Source organism: Pteropus alecto, unplaced genomic scaffold, assembly GCF_000325575.1.
Source record: "Pteropus alecto unplaced genomic scaffold, ASM32557v1 scaffold24, whole genome shotgun sequence".
Taxonomy (NCBI): domain Eukaryota; kingdom Metazoa; phylum Chordata; class Mammalia; order Chiroptera; family Pteropodidae; genus Pteropus; species Pteropus alecto.
Genome location: NW_006439192.1, coordinates 21,169,788 through 21,191,620, shown reverse-complemented (window position 1 = coordinate 21,191,620; position 21,833 = coordinate 21,169,788). Strand labels below are relative to the sequence as shown.

General features: G+C 36.9%; 1 long non-coding RNA gene across 4 annotated transcripts in view; it reads right to left on the bottom strand.

Moving 5' to 3' along the window:
- The window catches only part of LOC107195979, a 188,285-nt gene that overhangs the window by 10,069 nt on the left and 156,383 nt on the right, over positions 1-21,833 (bottom strand). For all 4 annotated transcript variants that reach the window (XR_003047605.1, XR_001517291.2, XR_001517292.2 and 1 more), the window contains 2 exons: positions 3,803-4,040; positions 2,960-3,128 (listed from right to left, as the gene is read on the bottom strand). This is a non-coding gene — a long non-coding RNA (uncharacterized LOC107195979). The remainder of the gene's footprint in view (positions 1-2,959; positions 3,129-3,802; positions 4,041-21,833) is intronic.

Sequence of the window (21,833 nt, the reverse complement as noted above, 5' to 3'; positions counted from 1 at the left end):
AGGTCATCTCAGAGCAGTCATAGGAGAGAAGTTTGCTTTAGCTTCAGACATATTGTCTCAGGCCTAGTGCATTGTGATTATACAGAACATCTATATAATATATAAATATGTTAGAACCAATTATATGTAGTTATATATTATGTATGTATTATATATACACTATGTTAGAACATATATATATATAAATATGTTAGAAACAATTCTAGGTTTAATATCTGCTCAAGATAACTCTAGATTCCAGTCAATTACATTTAGACCAAGCTCATCTTAAAATTTTGCAGCTCAGACTCCCACATCAGTCAACAATAAACAATATCTAAATAATAAATATTTATAAAGAGTCTATTGGACGCAAGGATCAGTCCTTTTCAAGGACTTGCAGTAGACAATTACAAACCAAATGTAGAATCTTGGAAGTGAGTCAAATTTATCAAGAGCCTTGAGGAGTCAAGAAATAAGACCGATTAACTAGAATAATTATGTTACTCTGCCTTCTACTCTCAGTTACTATCATCAGGATGAACTTTTCTAAATATAATTGATTTGCCCCCATGCTTTTATTTGCCAATCAACAAATAATGCAGAATTTACTATGTCTCAAGCACATATTTGCTAGGTGACGGCAACACAGAGGGAACAAAGTAGATCCAGTTCCTGCCTTCTGAAACTTACAAACTTAGTAGGGGAAGACAGACAATAAAGAAATTGTATATGTGGTTAACATTATGAAGGAACACTGTGAGAACATATACTGATGGTACCTAATCTAGTCATTTGGGAAAAGAAGGAATCTTGGTTTTAGTCAAACTAAATTCTTCAAAACATTTAATAGTTATTAACACATATAACGATTACACCACAGTTCATCGTGTAAAATTCTCAGAAATTGGCCATTTTCAATTTTTCTCTGAATTTCATTATTTTGCATAAAAATTTTTGAGGGTGAGCATTTTTTCAAATTGTCTTTTAGGCTCTCCAAGAATGAAACTCTGAAAATTCCTAGGGTGCTGTTTTGGCACCCAGTTCTGCAAATATCTCTTCTTGACCGATTACAGTTCAGATCTGACACCAAAAATCTTCCAAGCCATCTGTCTTCCTCGGTTCCACAGAAAGACCTTTAGACCAAATTCCTGGTTTTCTTTCTCTCCAACTTTAAACATTTGTGAATTTGCTTTATACATGAATAATGCAAACTTGGTAAAGCATCATCTCTGGTAAGAACTTTTGTAACTCTCCAGCATAAACAAAATTAAACCACTCAGATGACAAAACAGTAAGTCATTTCCCAGAACATCATGGGAACTCAGTAAAATGAGGTGATAGAAACTAAAAGAAGTAGATCAAAATTAACAAAAAAAGAAGAGAACAATGTCTTGAGGAAGTGAAATTAAAAACGTAATTTGCCAAAGACACTGAACTATATAAAATGACCATGTAAAGATATTGGGTATAAGGAGAACACGGGTTTCTAAATCATTTAATCTAATTGTATATTTAAAAAAATACAGACTAGATGCCCAGTCACCATGGGATTTTTAGAGACTCATGTGACTGAGTTGCCTGAAACATGGTGGAAAAGAAAGTTAAGATAGTTGTTTATTTTATTTTTTCTGTGTCAGCACTACATTCAGAGCCAAGTTACTCCAACAGATGCGCCGGTCTTAATTTAGGTTCTTACTATATACATGTAAAACACTAAAGTCTTTGGTATTCCTTGATTATTTCATTTAATTATTCAATGATCAATCATTTTTCATAATTTTTAAAATTATTTTGTTTGCTTCATTCTTACACTGTCCCTTATTTAATAAATTAATCTGGGGATAAAGGAGTAAATTAAGAATCATTTGGAACATGGTAACTACTAAATCTTGTCCACTTTTCATTTCTTTAAATTTTTATTTAATCTTATTGCTAGATTCAGACAGTCAAACTCTGAAGCCCATGAGTTTAGAGCAAGTGAGCGAAGAAGCTGGGGCAGAAAAGAATTCTGTTCCAGAGGCAATGATAACACTTTTCTCTTTCCAAGACAGTAGAGCCAGACGTGGTTCCCAGGGCTTGTGCTTGTGGCACTATCCAGAACCAGCATTGGCCTTCATTGTTCCTCCACAACAAAAGAAATATCCTGCTAGACTGTCCCAGATGGAAGTTCGACTATGGTTGTCATCTGTCACCTTTCTTGGTGCCTGCCCATTTCCCATGTCTGATTCTCCAGATAGTCTGGCAATTCTGTGAATTACTCAACATCCTTTTAATAAAATCCTTGCTATCTAAACCAGCCAGACTTGGTTTCTATTTCTAGCCACAAAGTACCCTAAGTAAAACAGGGAGATTTACTGTATGCTCAGACCATTAGTGTACAATTTTCTGGGTGCTGCTGGATGGTGCCCTAAATTTATAACTTACATTTATTTTTTAGAAACCAAAAGTAACAGGTAAAATAGAGTTGGACTCATTGTACTGGATAGATTGGTCTCATTCTAACACCAGATTTCAGGTAGTCATAGGAATTCCATTTAATAAGCCTGAAGTTAAACACAGTAATTTTGAAAAAGGCCCTTTTTGAGTTATTATATATACCTAGATTGAAATTTCTGGGATTAGATACAGTTCAGCCCAGGTTCATTGGATCTTACATATTCCTTGACTAATTTTTCATATCTTTTTTTGTCTGTTATATTTCTGCTAAAGCGAAAATGGTATCTGGAATGAATATTATGAAATTCTCCTCATTTCTCCAATTGTTGGCTGGCATAACCTGAAGGAATTTATTCCTCCTCCAAAGTATTTAGTTTAACTTTATATGGCATAGGAAATTTTGATACAAAAATCTAAAATTATTCTCCAGTTTGAGTTAAGAATACACTCAGTCGTGAATAGCAAAAAACCTTACCACAGTGGCTTAAACAATAAGTGGAATATTTAATAATTTAACAAGGAGTCTAGACTAATCCTTCACCTTAACAATGCCATCAGGAATCCAAGAACCTTCCAGTTTCCTGCTTCGCCATTCTTCGCTTATGGTTTTTCCTCTCGATGGTCATGGTTGCAAGAAGTTCTGCACTTCCAAGTGTCATGTTCATGGTCAAAGCAGAAAGAACAGCAGGGGGTGAGGCAAAAGCCTTTTCCTGGAAAGAAATTTTTTTTAATTAGAAAAAAATGAAACTCTCCTTGGAAACTTCTGCCTTCGTATTATTATCCAGAACTATGCTCATGATCACTTCCTATTCTGTTTCGGAGAGATCCCTTACACCTGGGACTGCATCAGAACCATACTGTTCTATGGTAGATTTGAAATGTAAATCCACATCATGTTCCTACATGTCCATCCCATACCCTGAGCTGAAAAAAAATCCCTCGGAGCATTTGTCAATCTGAACAAGGAAAGCTGGAAATTCAATATTAGCTTTCCAGCTCCATGATTCAAAAAGGCAAGGAATTAAGGAGTTCAAATTGAGTATTAAATGAGTCAGTCTACAGTATCTGCTGTGCCTCATGACCCAAAACACAGTTCTGATCAAGTAGAGCCAATGATTCCAAGGCCTTAATGGAAACGTGACCATATTTTCGGTTTGTGTTTGTTGTTATTTATTTGGCCCATAGGACACTAAGTAAATCATATTTCTCATTATAAAGGACACATTCGCCAACATTCCTCTCTAGCTTATTGTGTATTTTATTTTAATTATCTGCATTAGATATCTATTGCTACATAACAAATTACACTAAAAGTTAGCAGCTTAAAACAACTAATGTTATTATCACACCATTTCTGTGAGTCAGGATTTCAGATGTGGCTTACCTGAGTATCTCTGTCTCATGGTCTTTCTCACAAGGCTGCAGCCAATATTTGTCAGCAGGGGCTGCAGTCTCATCTAAAGGCTCAGCTGGGGGAGGACTGACTTGTACACTGACGCGTGATTATTGGCAGGGTTCAGTTTCTCTATGGCTATTGCCAAAGGCCTCCTTTAGGTAACTTGCACTGTTGGCCTTTCCATAGCACTGCTCACAGCATGACATCCGTCTTCTCCTAGAGAAAGCTAGCAAGAGAATGAAAGAGAAGGAAAGCAAGGTGAAAATGATAGCTTCTTTGTAACCTCATCTCAGAAGGGATACTTCATAACCTTTGCCATGTTCTATTTATTAGAAGATGAGCACTAGGTACAACTCACATTCAAAGTGAGGAAATTACAAAAAAGTATGAATAAGAGTCAATGATTCATTGTTCAGCCATTTTAGAGGTTGCCTATCACATTGTCTATATATTAACAATCAATTGGGTATCTTATTTTCTCTACCTGAGAGTCTCTGTGATTTGATGTGCATTTTTAATCTATTTACATATACTTTAAATACTGTCATATGATAATTTATTCCTGTCATTTTATTTCACATTTTCTACATACCATCCTTACTTCTTGTTAATTTTTTTCTCTCTTTTAGCCCTTCATTGATAGATTTTTTTCATTCTGCTTTGAAAATTAAAGTTCAATGTCTATTTTTTATTGTTTTTTGCTAATGTATTAAATCTTGTACTTAATTTTTTTAGAGCTCATTAATATCTATTTATTACAAAACAAAGACCTCAGACAGCTACCAAAATTTTCTGATCACTACTTGCTTCCTACTCCTGAACATATACTGGTATATCTAGAACTTTCTATTTACGTTATTATGGCATTATGTTATACAATGTAATTACCACTAACTACACATGGCTATTCAAAATGTGAATTCATTAAAATTAAATTAAAAGCTCAGTTTCTTGGTCACATTAGTCACAGTTCATGTCTTAATAGCCACATATACTAGGGACTGTCATACTGGACAGCACAAATAGAACATTTCCATCACAACAGAAAGGTCTATTGGATAGAACTACACCTGGAAATCATGTACTTTGGCTTAAGATACATACAAATAATTACACGAAGTTTTTTAGGCATTGCTTACTCTTTCTAAACTCATTTATTATCTCTGTAGTGTACCTTCTTTAGAAAGATTTTTATAAATATTTATGTGTCTTTGCTTTGTATGTGTATCTCAGATGCCTTTATTTTAGTCAACTTAGCATTTAAATAATAGTTTACTTGCATATAGAATTCTAGTTTTGAGATTACTGTTCTTTAATATTTTTAAATCATTAATGTTCTATTGTTGCCATTGAGAATTTTGATGTCAATTAACGTATTGTAATATTTTACTTTTTTCTAGACCCTTTCAAAATTTTGTCTTTGATATTTTAAATTAAATATAATCTATCAAGATTGGGGTTTTTTCTAATCAATGTTGTCTTTTGCTCTATGGGCCCTTTCTATCTAATTTTTCTATCTTTCTTTAATTCTCAGCCATTATTTCAACAACAAAAAAATCTGTTCCATTTAGCTTTATCTAATAGATCAAAGTTGATCTTTCTATTTCTATCTTTTTTATATATTTTTGTTCTTCTTAGGGTTTTTTGGTTTTGTTTTTGTTTTGTTTTGTTTTGTTTTTGTTTTTTACTTTCTATTTCTTTATTGTATCTTCTAGAAAAATTCCATACCTAGATCCTTGAACTCACTGATTTGTTCTTTGGCTATATCCTTTCTGCTGTTATACATTTTATTCCTACCTCCATTTGCTTCTTCTTCACTGATTGTTTCTGTTTTGTATTTATATGCCTTCCCCTCCTCTCTGAAGATACTTATTTATTTAAAATTTTTGTTTAATCTGAGTCATAATTCACCTCCCTCTAGTAAGGTCCATCAGTACTTACTTTTCTTTTAAAGGGCTAGTACTCCTCCTCAGATGTCAATTGTGTTAGAACTATTAATTACCTTAGCTAGTAGCACTTATTTGGGAGTAGAAATAAAAGCTTAGACCTAGCATGTGCTCTCCTCCTGGTACATTTAAGAGGTATAAAAATTACTTAGAGAAAATTACTTTATTATTGCAAATCTGGAAGCTTCTATTTTTATCCCAAATCACAACCCTGCCCCTCACTGAACTCTCCATTACTTCTGCCCAGGCACTACTCTTTCTGGGGTCTGCTTCTCTCTGTTGTAATTATCTTGTTCATTAAGCAAGGGGAGGGAACTCCCTCCCCCACTTGAGATGGTAGCAATAGTGCTCCTGTCCAACACTCTCGTGTTACCTGCCCCAGCCGCTGGTGCTGGCAGAAGGCTGCTGTGTCACCTCACTACAGGGCATAGGGAGAAACAGCGATCCTTCCAGGGCAATGTAGGATGAAGAAATGCAGACATTCAGAAAGCTCCTAATCACAGCAGCCCTGTCAGTGACATCTGGTTCTCTCCCAATTTAGACTGCTGTTCACCTCCCAGAAAATGACCTTAACACCCTTTGTTACCACTGGAGTTGTTGTACAGGTTCTGTTTTCATGTCTCCTCTCAGCTACTTGTGTAGTGTTTCCAGGTTGAGCTTAGGGAAGGGAGCCAGCCTCCTTTGCTAGTTTGCTGTCTTGTCCAGAAGTCTCAGCATGTTGGTCAAAGTTTATACTCTGACCTGATTCAGACATGGCCATAGGCCCAATTAAGCAAAGAACAAGGGGTGCCTTAATGTGAAAACTTTCCGGGAAATAAAGCACTCCACAACTTAGAAGCAAACTTTCATATGCCTATCTTCATTGAAAACTGGACCCAGGAAAAACTCCACTTGGAGAAAGCCTGAAATGTGTTATACATTACTGATTTTCATTATTTCAAATTTTGAAAGCAAAACTATTTATATTTTCCCCCAAATTATAAATATAGAATACTGTTTCAGCCCCTCAAAAAATGCCCTACTCTTACTATCTAAATGGTAGAAATAAGTTATCAACAACCAAAGATACAACTAATAACTACTAACTTATCAGCAAAGTTTTATACTTTTACCAATCAGTTTCAATTAATATTTACATGCCAGGCATTTCCAAGTATATTATCTCAGTGTTTTTGCCAGTCACCCTGAGAAACATCCTTAGAGTTAAAGAAAGTTTAAAAGAAGTTGTGATTTGTCCAAGGTCACCCAGGTAATAAATGTTAGCACAGAGGTTGAAATGTAAGTGGAATTCTCTTTGATATTGTCTTAGTTGCATTTATGTTGTTTAAATGACCTTATGGATACACATCAGAAGATAAAGGTAGTTACTCAGGAAATATTTATATTTGTCAAAATCTGTCTTGGATATACACCTGGAAATCATGTACTTTGGCTTAATATTTTATTCATATTTTTCCTTAAGGCTTTGTTTTAATTTACATATTATTTCAGAAACATATTGCTACCTCTCTGGGGGTAAACATGTGGTGTTTTCAAGATGAAGTCATACAAACGAGCAGCTGGGCTCTATAGTTTCCCCGTGCAAGCATTATTCATGGAGTTTCCATTTAAGCAATAAGAAAAGACTTTTCTCCCCTTCAGGGATTGGAACAGAGGCTAAGATGAACCTCAGTTATAATCAGGTAATGAGTAACTCAGAGCAGAGAGCAATAGAAGTCTCATAATAACACCTAATGAACCAAATTAGATAAATACACATTTACATATTTTGTACGCCCAAATATTCAGGTCAGAGATTTTTCCTCTAAAAAAAAATTGTACCTTAGAAAAGAGGGAATCACCTTTTATTTTAGAACTTACAGAATTAGTTAGCTTAGAGGATACCATTTCAGTTACTTTATTATGAATGACAAAAAATGGTTTAAGGCAGACAAATTCTACAAAAATGACCTATCACTGCTAGTTTTGGATGCTTATGGAAATATGCTTCAGAATTGTTTGAAAATTATTTTAACAGATATAATCATTATTTCTGGAGATATGTGACCAATTACAAGTGAACACTATAAATATACATTTCAAATGAATGGAAAAAATAATTCTTAATATTGTGTGAATTGACACTGTGGCATGGAGTAACATTTCCAATGACAACATCATATATAATTCAAAAGGACAACTTTTCGTGTTCACTTTGGCAGCACATATACAAAAGGACTACTTGTCAAAAATAGATAGAATATAAAATGACATATGTGGTAGGAGAGAGCTACAAAAAAGTACAAAAAGTACTGCTCAGATATTAGATTATGTGATAATTGGATTTTAAATGTGTAGATACTTATGTTGATTAAACGTTTTTAATTAGATAGTTGACTATTTTATCTGCATGCCCAAATGTTCAAGATGAGAAAAAAAATAATTTAAGGATATCCTTAGTAAGAGTGTTTTTTACTCAAGGACAACTAATATTTGGGCATCTGCACTAAAGCTCCAAATCTGTGCCATATACAAAGTGATGGAGTTCAGCCCAGTGAAATGAGCCATCGTGCCATCTGCCCTAGAAGCAGCAATCACACTGAGAGAACATGAAAGAAGAATAAACACAATCAGGTGTAGGACAATTCTGCAGGTTTCAAGTAAAATCTTTTGTTTGACTCACTTTACTGAACCAATGTATTGGCGATGTTATTAATTGAGTTATAAATAAAAATTATTTTAATTAAATTGAAATAAGTTAAAAGAAAATAAATATTGAAGCAACAGCCATCCAAATATATTGTTGATTCTCACTGAGGATATAATCTACTCAGGAGCAAAAAAGATCATTATTAGACAGGGAGATTCTTCCCATTTACCCAAAATAAGAGAATCTAGATTAGAGGGCTAGGTAGGAAATTTAATTTTGCCTCAAAGTCAACAACTGACAGAACCAAGATGACTATCACAATGCAATCTGCAACATTTCTCAAAAAAAAAAACAAAAAAAACTGATGATCATGTCAATAGAAAAATCTTGACAACAAAAACAAAAACTGTCTGCTAATACATAACAACCAATGAAATAAAGCCTATTCCAACTTGATAAAATTAGGTCCACCAGCACAATTTCATCCACCCCTACTCAAACTTTCCAAGTTTTTGTCTGCAAAAATCAGATCTTAACCTAGATCAGGATTCTCAACCTTAGCACTATTGATATTTGGACCCAGTAATTCTTAATTGTGGGGGCTGTCCTGTGCGCTGTAGGTTATTTAGCTGCGTTGTTGGCCACGACCTACCACATGCCAGTAGCAACCCTTCCCCAGTTGTGACAACCCAAAATGTCTCCAGATATTGCCGATGTCCCCCTGGAAGCTAAAATCGCCATTAGTTGAGGACAACTGACCTAGACATTGTATGTTCAATATTAGAATGTCAGAATAGCTGTTACTATATTTCCTGGCTAATCAATCCTGAATAAGAAAAAATATGAGATGAGGGAGGAGCATGTTGGCATTAATAAGGTCAGGGCAGGAATAAAGATATCAGAGGCTATTATAGACTGCCTCTCTCTCTCTCTTTTCACCCCTAGGGTCAGCAGAAAAAGAAGCTGAGTCAGCTTTAGTTCTAAGCAACAAATTAGTTCACCCGCAACCTGTGTACACCTGAACCTTGGCAAGATTCCTGCATTTGGCCTCACTATGTTCTGGATGGCTGCATTCTAAATGCTACTCAAGAGTGCTGGAGTCAATTGCAGAAGCAGAGCTGGAGCTGCCCTTTAGTCCATCTGTTCTACTAACCATGAAACCGTGTCCCCTCCCTCAAAGGTGCTCTGTCAAACATCCCTAAATAGCAAATATTACGGCTAAGTCTACTCTCTCTTCAGATACATTCCAACAGACACTAAAGTTTCCTTCTATGATTCTATGCATCTCAATATACTTCATAGTTGGTCTTAGCAATATGAGCGCAATCTTCCCTAGGAAAAGGAACCACAATGTATTTTCCATGGTTGGCACTAATAGATTTTGATCTCGTTTTTTATTTAGGTGTTAAAGAAATAGGGTCAATGTCACATGGACTTTATCGGTTCTGTTTGCCTTTTCTTTTCCAAATTCACAAAATTGAAAGCTGTTTAATTAAAATCAAGTGGTCTGAGCTAACCTCCCACTTCTCTCTCCATCTGTGGAGTATTTGCTTCCAGATATACACAGGCTGTTCCAATTTTTCTGGGCTGACATTGGTCCACTTCACCCCACCGCAGTGTCAAACACACAGAAGCTAGCAACACTTTTCCAAAGACAGTGATCTCTTTGGTGTGAGAGGCCTGACTCTTCCCCAGCTCTATGTTTTCAGAGAGGCTGTCTGTTCTACACTTTTTCTCTCTTTCGCTGGTAAAATACATCTAAGAAAGTACCAATTCTTTTATTTCTGCTGCCCATCCTTTTCTGAAAATCACTGGTGTTAAGTTTGTAGATTATAATTCTGTAGGCGAGGAGGATAAAAGCTTATTTTAGGTGGACAACAGATGTGACTTCTTTTTCTTCTTGTCTCTCTTCCCTTTTTAAGCAAAGAACATCTCTGATTGCAAGCTCCTTGAAGCAAGCGCCCTGACTTCCTTCTTTTCTGTCTCCCCTACAACACCCACTTCGCTGCTGTGAATATAATGGAAATGCAATAGAAATTTCTTGGATTAAACAGGGTTTTATTTCTAAAGGGAAGTTTGGTTACTTCTGTTCTGCCTCCCAGAGATGCCTTCCAACAATCGACTCAAATGCTGACTAGTCAGTCTCTGATTGCCTTTGTCAGGAGTTCTGCTGAGTGGGTTGCTGGTTTTCTGAAGTAGACACCTGTCTCTCAAAGACAGAGCTGAGCACCACATAATTTCACAGACTGCTGCTGGCCCCAGAGATGGTAACTCAGAGTCACGATAGCTTGAGCAGAATTCATTCCAAAAATTTAGTAGCAAAGAGGATAAATTCTACATTTTTCTTCCTAGTATTGCAATGCTCCTTGGACTTTGCAAGTTCTCCATATCCTTCTATGACTCCTTAAAGGCTTATTTGCTTTCCTGCAGAACAACACTGCATAATTTTTCAGATGATTAAGAGGTGACAGGAACAGCAAGACCTGCCTTTCCCAGTGACCTTAATTTGCCACCACCATAGAGACTGGCTGAGGACCCCACACCTGCTAAGCTAGAAAGACACAGCTGTTCTGCATCCTGGCTCACCCTAAATAATTGCATATCTGGAATTTTACTGTACTTAAAGGCATGCAAAGATTTTTTGTGTGTTTATGTCTTTTCTTATAATCTTGGCCTCTGAGCATCCCTCCACTTTTATTTTGATGAGCCAACCTCATTATTTATATGAGCATTACATATGCTTTTCAGCCATTATTATAAAGCCACACAAAAATCATACATGATAGATTGTGGAATTACGCCTATTTCAGAGCAGATGTAATATACGTGAGCCCTTTAAGGATTTTTAAAAATACTCAAAGCAGATAGAAAGGCAGTTCAGGGTTAGAATTTTACAACCAAGTGAATATGAATATGTTAAATTTATAAGTGCCAGCACTCTGCAAGGCATTTATACAAAAAAATAAATTAAAAAAAAATAAACCAAGTTCTTTCCTCAAGTTCCCTAATGCTGATTCGGCACAGGTTCTATAATGTTGCATTTATTCAACTCTCCTGTCACATTCCAAATTGACAAGCAAGAAATTGTTTTATTCATCACAAGCCACAAGAAACAGAGTGTTGCAGGACTGTACAGAAGCAGGTCTTATATACCGCTGTGGGAGTGAAAAGTAGCACAAACTCTTTGGAAAACAATTTAGCTTTACCTAATTAACTAGAAGATGAGCATATACTGTGACATGCTACTGAGTATATTTCCTTGAGAAAGTTCCCCATATATACCAGGACACATGTTCAAAATGTTCACACAGCATTTTTTTTTTAAGGCAAAAAACCTGGAAACAATACAAATGTATATTGATGAGGAAATAGATAATTTAATTGTGCGCTAAAAGAAACCACTGCCCAGTCTCATGTATGCACAAATAGACTTGACTGACACCTGACCCTAAGCCTGCTTGAACTTTCCACAACTCATTCTAGACCCTGCAGTGAACTGGACCAGGTTTAATGCCCACTCAAAAGCCATTGGGCTACGATAATGACCCATGCCAAGAGGTGCTTCTCAAGTCCCTTCTTTATTCAGTCAAAAAGTCCCTTTCAGAATTCTACCTTATTTGAAAGGAGCTTTCAGAAAGACTCACTAACTTACTCCAGAATAATGCCACTCTAAATATTAAATTCAGACTCAATATATGCTATTCCTAGTCCTTGGTTATTCTTCAACATGTATTATACTCATTCAATTGAGTGTTATATAGCAGGATAAATAAATAAACTATAGAATATATACCAATAGGAATTTATCTTACAAAAATAATGCTATATTGTTTAGGGATATATACATATATGCATAAGTATATATATGCATTTGTGTGTACATGTTTTCGTATATATGTATACAAAAAAAATGATTGATGCAAAATGAAGAATAAGCAATAGTAAGCTTTCAGATTTTCCGGCGGTCTCAGCCTAGATGACAAACATATGAGTGAGGGAGCTATCTGGGATATTGCAGCTTCAGTTTCTTCAAAATAAAACCAGGACGCTAATTATTGTACCATAAGACTATCGTTAAGATAAAGTGACATAATGTGTGTAAAGATCCTGGCATAATGCTTTGAACATAATTGACTACCTGATAAGTGATAACCAAGTAGCAGCATCATGAGATGCCAAAGCTCAGGCAAATACAGGCCATTTCATACACAGAGACTTATTTCTCAAACCGTGGTCAGTCTGATCACCTGGGTCAAAAAAATATGCGATGCCTTTCACAATGCAATTCTGGGCCTTATCACAAACCTACAGAATTAGAACCTTTATAGATGGGGCCAGGGAATTTGTTAAAATCTGCATTTTAACAAATTTTCCAGGTGATTCTTCAGCAGTAAAAGTTTAAAGACCACAAGCTTAGAGATTCTGATTCAGTGGTCTCTGAGGTAGTCTGAGAGAAAATATAAAAAGGCTGTGAACTAGGGCAATGCAAGCTGTATCTATGATGCTTACCAGGAGTATAAAGTACAGGATACCTGAGATTTTAATTAATTATACATACTACTTACTTATTGAATACCTGCTACATATTAGGTACAATAAGCACAATATATTATTTCTAAAAAAAATTCCTGAATGGTGTTACTACCCTTGTTTTTACACAGAGGGACACTGAGGCTCAGAGCTGTTAAGTGACTGCCCAAGGACATATAACTAATAAGTAGGAGAGGCAGTATCCCAAACCAGGCTGACCTACTCTTTCTATAAAGATATAAACCATCAGATAATACTGTTAGAGATTGCCGTTAGGGATGAAACAAGGTTATGTTTACAATCATGTATGTCCTATGGGGCCATAAGGTAATATTAATACATGTGAGCCAAGAGAATTCTTTCCTTACTACAACTGTTCTCCTTTAGAACTTAATAACTGAACAAGCAAGCCATACTCGGATTTTCTGTAGGCTACAACTACAGGGGACCAAAAACAAATTAATATGACGTTTTTATAAAAATTGACACTAACATTTAATATACTCCATAGCTTTCCCAAAAATTACTTCAAATAGAGTTTCTGGTTGTCTGATTAGCAGTGGAGGTGGTCCAGCTTCCATAACTAAAACTCACTGGATGTCTGATTCTGTTGTCTCAGCATCAACAGCAGCAAGATTTTTAAACCCTTTCAACACCCTATGCTAAAAGCCAGAAGGAGCCTCAATTCCTATCACAGGTCCAGTCTGCTGAGTACCCTGCGTGAGAAAGGAAGCAAATGTAGTTATGGATACCGTGATGCAAAGGCCTGAGGCTAAAGCTACTGTCACTCACCCATCCCATCACTTCCCACTTAATGCTGGGCTCCCCTGCCAACCGGTGGTCTGAGATGGGAGGACAGGGAGGCGAAAACAATCCCCACCCCCGCCCCCACCCCCATTCTGAGTTCACCATACCTTCCAGCTACAGGCTTGACTTCAATCTCTGGGGGCAGTGAGTGCTTCTAGATGTCATAGGAAAGGATGATGTCAGTGTAGAGGGTGACAGCTACAGAAACATGGCAACAATCCCCTAAGAGCAATTAACCTTAAAATAATTTCCAAGTGGACACTTCCCATTCTAGGATATACAAAGACACAGGCAATTCCAGGGATTAATGGGAGACAGGAAAAGGAGAAAGTACATTCTGAAGTCTTTCCAACTGCTCAAATCACCCACAAGACACACTCCACTTGATTAACACTAATTCTGCAGCTGTTGGTTTTCTCTCTGGCCTCCCTTAACCTCACTCAGTCAGGCCTCACCGCCAGGCATTGAAAGGCTAATAAAGTTCCTAATCTGATTTCTCCACAAATTGAGCCCTGACTTTGCTGAGAGGAGAGTGCTGTCTTTATTGCCGCTAACACAGCAAGTAAACTGTATTTTCTTTCCGAGTGTATAGTGTACAAACATGCTCTTATCATCTGTGAGCATTCCCAAAATAAGCGCCTCTGGGGAAGGAATGAGAATCAGTCTGATGTCTCATTCCAGTCCCTAATGTACTTGGAAATTTTCTTATCGCAGAAAGCAAGTCACAAGGCTCTCGTTTTCCCATGTTCACAATGTCTTTTTAGTGACTTCACATTCTATGAGCTATTTTTAGTGGTTAAACATTCATTTCTTAAGAGCAAAGCTCTTGCTCTCCATTTATGACCTGGAAATAAAAAGAATTTCAATACATTGATAAAATGTTTAGCCCTATTCTATTGATCTTCTCTGGCCACAAACTACCTAAATATTTTATCAGAGCAGAAAATATACTTGGCACCCTAAAATATTGTTGTAACACAGTTTTTCTTTAAAGGCATATTAAAATCAATTAATGTTCAAAAAAAATCTTAAAACATTTCCAAACTGGATAAGATCAATGATCACTATTTTTTAAAATTCAAAACCCTAAAATTTAAGTATTAAAGCCAAAAATGCTTCCAAGACTAATTAAACAATGGATCGATTTAGGTTTTTTTAATAATGGAGGTGAAGAAGGATAACACTGTATACAGGAGAGAATCAATTTTAGATTTGTACTTCAATGACATATTTCATTGGAACTACGTTTTTAAAAATTGTATCTCTTTTTTACCATAATGTATTTTCCTCTGATACCTCTAATCTCAGATGTAAAAACAGGTTCACAAGACAATAAAATTTGTATTTAATTTGGCATATCAGTGTTTACAACAGGAAAGATACCAAATTATGTTTTAGAAAAAGAAGATGTTTTATAGACAGGATTATTTGTCGCCCAAATTACAACAGGATATCAATCATATCTGAGATTTTTCTTAACTAATTTCTAAAAGATCAGTTTGGACTCTTAACCTGAAGCAAGAATTTCATAGGCATCTTCATAGTTCCTGGCTCACTGCAAAGCAGCCACCCTCCACTGAAAAACGGTCACATCCTCTGCTTTGCTCATTAACATCACTGGCCAAATGAGGACATTTGGGCAGTGTTTTCAAACGAAGTACCCACTGCTTCAAGTTGAATGTGATACTTCATTTCTTCTATTTAACTTCGGTTTGTCTCTGGAAAAATACAGAAGCAAACTGAATGCTTTTTCTGTTAAAGTAGCCGTTTATCTGTGATTTAAAAATATGAACTGCCATGAATGGGGGCCAGCAGGCTGAGCCCTCAGGAACGCAGCCAAGAGGAGAGGTGGAGGCAGCTGGAGAGAAACTGTGGGAAATTCATTCATCCTGCTGGTTCAATGCTGAGGTCCCAGAGTGATGCGGCACTCAGGCTAAACTCAGGTCTGGTTCATGTCAATGTCAGGGTCCGTGGAGTTCTAATCAGATAGCAAAGGAAGACAGTAAGAGTGCAGGTGGCAAGTGAAATTGAAGTCTAGATAGGAAGAGAGCAAAATCTACTGAGGACAGACACTAAGAGATGTGAGAATCAGAAAAACAAAGGTCCCACCTACAGGAGGCTGAGATTCAGAGTGCTCAAGGCTCACCCCCACAGCCCTACAGATCCCTGAATCTAAGGCCACAAAGCCCACTTAGCAGGTCACCTAGGGTAGTCTAATCAGAGCAGAATAGACTAGAGCTACAGCTGTAGTGACTTCAGTTGTGAGGGGTAAATAAACATTATGTAAAATTACTTATTTGCATTATGACTCTTCCAGATTCTTTAAATTATCTTACTTAACCATTACATTATTTTGGTTAGACGGTAATCTCACTCTCTCCCTAGCAAAGTGGGAGGTTTGCCCTTTCACATTTCATGAGCCTGGGAAAAACGAAGTTCTTAAATACTCTTAGATGGTTTGGTTGTTAAAATACAGAATAAACGAAGCCTATTGTTAAAAAATTTTAAATCCTCAAACTTGTGAGTTTGTGTAGTGCTCAATAAATCCTTAACAGCTTTTCCTGGACATGAAGGCTCATCCAACACAGGCCTTTGGACATCTGCCCACCCCTGCAGGTAAACCTCTGCCCGGTGGCTCCCCAAACCAGTCTTTGCCCAGCCCATTGGTCTGTTCCTTAGATCTCAGTACGCCTTGAGATGAAATCCACCGTGGCCCTTGAAATGTCAAAACACAAGTTTTATATTCATTGATTTCACTGCATCATTTGATACTTTTTTTGAAACCATTGATTTTTTTTTCTCTGACCATTGCTCTCCTCGCTGTTCTCCTATCTTCCACCTCTTAGTCATTCCTCTCCAGTCTCTCTCTCTCTCTCTCTCTCTCTATCCCTTGAGTACTGCTGTTTTTTTCTAGTTTTATTTTAGACCTCTATACTCATTTCACTTACTTGGCCATCACTCTCATACCCATTGTTTCCATTGCTATCTGTCTGTGGAAAGCCAGAACTTTCTTTGGAGCCTACAACTCCACGGGAATGTCCTACGCATACCTCAATGTCTCTAAAACTAATTTTTTTTTCACTTGCAAATCTATCTCCCTCTAAAGTCCAATGTGATTACCATTTGCTATTCACTCAAGCTAATTTATCACCATTATTCTTGACATTGTTTCTTTCCCTGTGTCTTTTCCTTAGTTCAGGAATTCCTCAGCCATTGCCCAGAATAATTCCATGGTTTCCTAGTATTTTTCTCTCCTTCTCATCTGTATCCTCTCTGAACCATTCTCTATGTTGCAGACAAGTTATTTTATGACAACAGAACAAATCTGATTATGTTACCCCTTCCTTGAGACTTTTCACGTTGTCTCTAAAGCTACAAGATAAAGTCCAAACTCTTCAGAACAGCATGCATGTAAGTATTGCTCGTTTGCAAAAAAATAAATTGACTCTCCCCTACAAAAGTTACATGTGTTCAAAGTTACAGTGGCATTTCATGGCACACAAAGGTAGAAAGAGCACCTGAAGAACATCTCTCATGAGTCAGGTGATATCATGTCAGCTTCCTTCCGAGTGCCTGTTCTTTTATCTTGTTTCTCTCTGTAGAACTGCGAGTTCTATGTTAAGAGTGTACCTGGAAGACAAGGGGCTACCTCAGCCCAGCTCTAAGAAACCTCTGCTCGTTTATCCATCAAACACTGATCTGGTCCTTAGTTCATATCTTTGAAGGGAAGTCACTTGATAAGTTCAGCCAAGTCTATGGTTTAGTTCCTTTGGGGTGATTTAACGACATTTTGTCCCATCAGTTGTGGCCAGGGATAGCCAGAGACATGTCAACTTGATTCACACCTTCAGAAAGGGTGTGAATGAAGGGCAGGTCCCATAGAAAGGCACGATCTGGGCAGATGCCCCCAAATTGAGGTACACTGCAACAAACAAAGCCTTTCCTTATCTACCCTATGCATCCTTGTAAGTCCTATTTCTCAGTCCTATTTCTAGCTCTTCTTTCCTATACAATAGTCCTATAATTCCCTGAATTTCTTATACATTTTTATTCCTTTTCACATTATGGTGGTCTGTATCTACCTATATCTTTTCCTCTCTCCAAATGGATCTCCAAACCCCTACAACCATGTACTTAGTAAACTAATAGTTGTCCTTTAAAATTCTGCATAAATGTCACCCTTCCTCAAATGGTCCCTTAAAATTCCTCCCCTAGACTTACAGATTCGATCTTCAGGGTCCTGTCACACTTTGAGCATGCCTCCATTAGCACTTAAATGCCCTGCATCATCATCTTTTATTCCCATCTCTCTACTTAACAGAAGATGAATCTCTTAATGGTAAAGTCCAAGTTTGTAACTGCTCTGACAGAAAACACAGTTCCTGAGATGTAATGAGCTTCAAATATTAGTGAGCAGCAAGGGATGAGAAAAGAATTGTGAGGATTAAGGAGAGGAATAGTAAAGCTGGACTTTGTCTCTTGACTTTCAGGAGCAAACTTACATGTGTTTGCGTACAGAATGTACCCTCTTTGAAGGGTGGGTATGTCTATCGAAAGCTAACCTCTGACCCGTGGGTAGATAATGATCTGCATGTCTGGTTCTTCCTTTGCCATGGCTCCTGCCCTCTCTACTCTAGCCAGGTCAGCCCACTCTCCTGTCATTCTATGTCCTCCCTGCTCCTTTCCACAAGACTTTCGTATGTGGCATCTGTTGAGAGATTTCCAACCCCTGCATGGAAGAAGACTTCTTGGCTGAAGAGGAAATAGGTTTTCTTTCAAGATGTCTGTAGTAAAGCATTCATTGCTTGTTTTTCTAACATTTTGTCTTGTCCCGTCTGGCATCAGAAAGCATTGGATTTTACCTTCAGTGCCTGTGAATTCCCTGGCTTCTGGCTGATTTGCATCAGACTATAAGCTTGAGGGCAGAAACTAATTTCAATTTGACTAAATTCTCCACATCCTGGCATCAAGCCTGGCTGATAGGTCTCCATCCGTAAATGGTCTCTGTTGTATTATTTCTTGCCCAGTTTCAACCAGACCTTCAGGGTCTATGCTTTCTTCCTGCTCTCCCAGCCATTGCTTCCTACCACATCACTGTGTTTCTTCCCTACCCAGGTGTCTAACAGGTGTGTTCAAGAAAGGTAATTGCATGATCCCAAAGTCCTTTCAACCTAAGAAAAATGTAACAGTGATATCTTCTTGGAACAGATACATTGTGACACCAGCAGTCAGGAGGTCCTTCTGGTTCAAAAAGCCACAAGTGCTCCTGGGTATGGTATGTCACGACAGCCATTTCCCCCAATTCACTGTGCAGTGGCAGCATTTGAATTAAGTTTTGTTCTTTCCTGAAGCTTTTCCTCTGCTTATAGTCCTACTCTTTCAGTTCCCTCTACTAACACTCTCTGCTCCTTACCCTGGCACAGCCAGCCCAGCAGAAAGCATCCCTCTGATATTTGTCATCGTGGCTGAACGCCAGGTGCTCTTGGCAAGTAATATCTATGATTTTGAAAAGACCGCAATAACACTGGTTAAAAAGCCTAAAGTTTTGTTAAGTAGGTCTTATTTCTCATTTTTATGTCAACATTGTCGTTGTCTTGGGGTGTGACAGATTTGAGTCTGTGAACCAGTTGTTCCTTTCAATGATCACCTCACACAGTTAGCCTGGACAGTGTACTTAATCTTAAAAATTATAGAGAAAGCGAAAGAGTCGTCTAGATGATAAAGATTCCCACCTGGAAACCAAAATCTCCTAACATTAAGTATAACTTTTTCCACAGAACTAATGCTGTATTCATTTCTCTAAAGTCATTTCCTTATCATTCTGGTAGCGATGTTCTGCCTCTGGAAAAAATTAAAAATACGAAATGGTAAAAATAGGCATTCAAAAAATATTGTACATAGTAAAGCAAAGGAAGTAAATAATAAGAAGTAAATTTTAAAGGAGTAAAGTAATATAAAAATGAACATGTATCTAAACAGCCAGTATTTAGGAAGAGGTTAAGGTGGTCATAGGAAAAAAATTAATCATGTCGAATGCTGGAAAAAAAGTGGATATTGGTATGTATATTCTTTCTACTGAATCCTTTCCTTATTCTTTCTGGCTACATTGACTTATGTTATATTCCAAACCACTACAGTATTTCAAGTTACCAGACACTACTGGAACATTCAAAAGTTTAATAATATATTTAGTACTCCCCTCTTAAAATGCAATTGTATTTTGAACTGAACTAAACCAAAGACAAGAAATGCAATCATAAATTTAAGAGAACACAACAGGAAGTTTAATTAACATTACTGTTCCAAGTGTGAAGTCAGAAGTTGAACATTTTCCATTTTATTTCATGTCTTGCCTTCCCTGCTGAGCAAGCATCTCATCTTCATATGTGACTTATTTACCTGTGGCTCAGAATTGAAACCCTCCCCATAATGACTTACTGAGTAAAACTAAGTATACAGTAGGATATGTACCTATCCATGTAGATAAAATATATTAGATGTCTTTAAAGCTGTTAGAAAAATATCACAACTGCATAATGATTAGCAAATATTGTACTCAAATTTCACCTGTAAGTGAAAGCATTGCATGGGCACTCTAAACTTCCTGTCCTGCTTTGAAGAGATCCATTACACCTGGGACTACATCAGACCCATACAGTTTCATGGTAGATTTGAAATGTAATCCACATCATGTCCCTACATGTCTACCCCATATCCTGAGCTGAAACAAATTCCTTGGAACATTTGTCAACCTGGACATGCCCTAGATCCTAATCGGCTCTAGCTGAACCATAGGAAATTATAAGGAAGGCCTGAGATGAGCTGGAGTCCAGGTAATAAAGCCAAGGATACCTGCACAGGGTCATCCTAGGGAGGGCAACGGTGGCTGTTGCCCAATAGACTCACCAATTCCCTGGAGATTGTGATTCCTAAAGGATCGATCAAACTGATAAACCCTGAAATCAGTGTTCTAACTGGCTTGCAGCTTCTATTATGACACTCTCATCCTTATCTCCTCTTTAAATGTGCATGGCAAATTCATTTATTCAGTCTTTAATATAGCATAGCTTCAATGTGTTTAAAGATTATTGCATAATCTTTACTACTAATGTATCCTATGGAAATTCTACCACAGTGCTGATCTGTGTACATCTAACCACAGTTTAAAACTTTTATTTAAAAAATTTCAATACATCATCCAGTCTCCAATGTGAATCATAATGGGAGAGCCTTGTTTGCACTTGCATTGCCTATGTGAAAGATTTGTTGATATTAAATTTTATATATGAATAAGCATGCTATAAATTTAAAATTTTAAAAAAATTTAATTAGGTAATGATGTTACTATAAAATATTTTTTCATGATAGAAATTTATTTGAATTTTATTTTGATTATTTCTTGCACGATGAAAGAATATTTCAAAATTAATTGTTGGAAGAGAATTCTCCATGGGTCTCCTACATTTCCGCATGTCTTGCAAACAGAGGCTGTCTTTGCACAAGACTACTTTTTCAGTGATGCTTTACATAACAAACATTATTGGAAGATAGAGGTAGAGTCTCTCTCTGGAGGAAAGGAGAGGTTCGCTTATAGCCTTAGATGATAAAGATAGTGTCTCCTTCCATAACAGGGAACAGACACACTTACTGTACAGAATAATAAAAATGATACTTCCCTCTGAAAAAGAATAAGCATGTCTATTGCCCATTATTCAAAAAGTCAAATTTCCCAAGGTCAGACTTCTCTCCTCTAACACAGCTCACTGTGTCACCCTTCACTGTGAGGCTTAGGGATAAGGGAAGCAGCCCAAGGGAATATGAATGTTCTGCATACTGCTACTGCAGTAAGTAAGGAAGTTCTGACACATGAGCCTGTGTCTGCTACCAGCATCCAAGAAACTGCAGTAGGCTAACTTATTAGTTTGCAGTTACAATAAAATCTCAGACCCATCACAGTTCTTAACATTCTTTTTACGAAAATCACATTAAATATGAAGGTGCAAATGACACATGCATTTCAAAAATGCTTCACTCCAAAAAAAGAAGAAAATTTCTGTTAAAAATCCAGTTTTTATCATTGTTGCATCCCCTAACATCAGTTTGATTT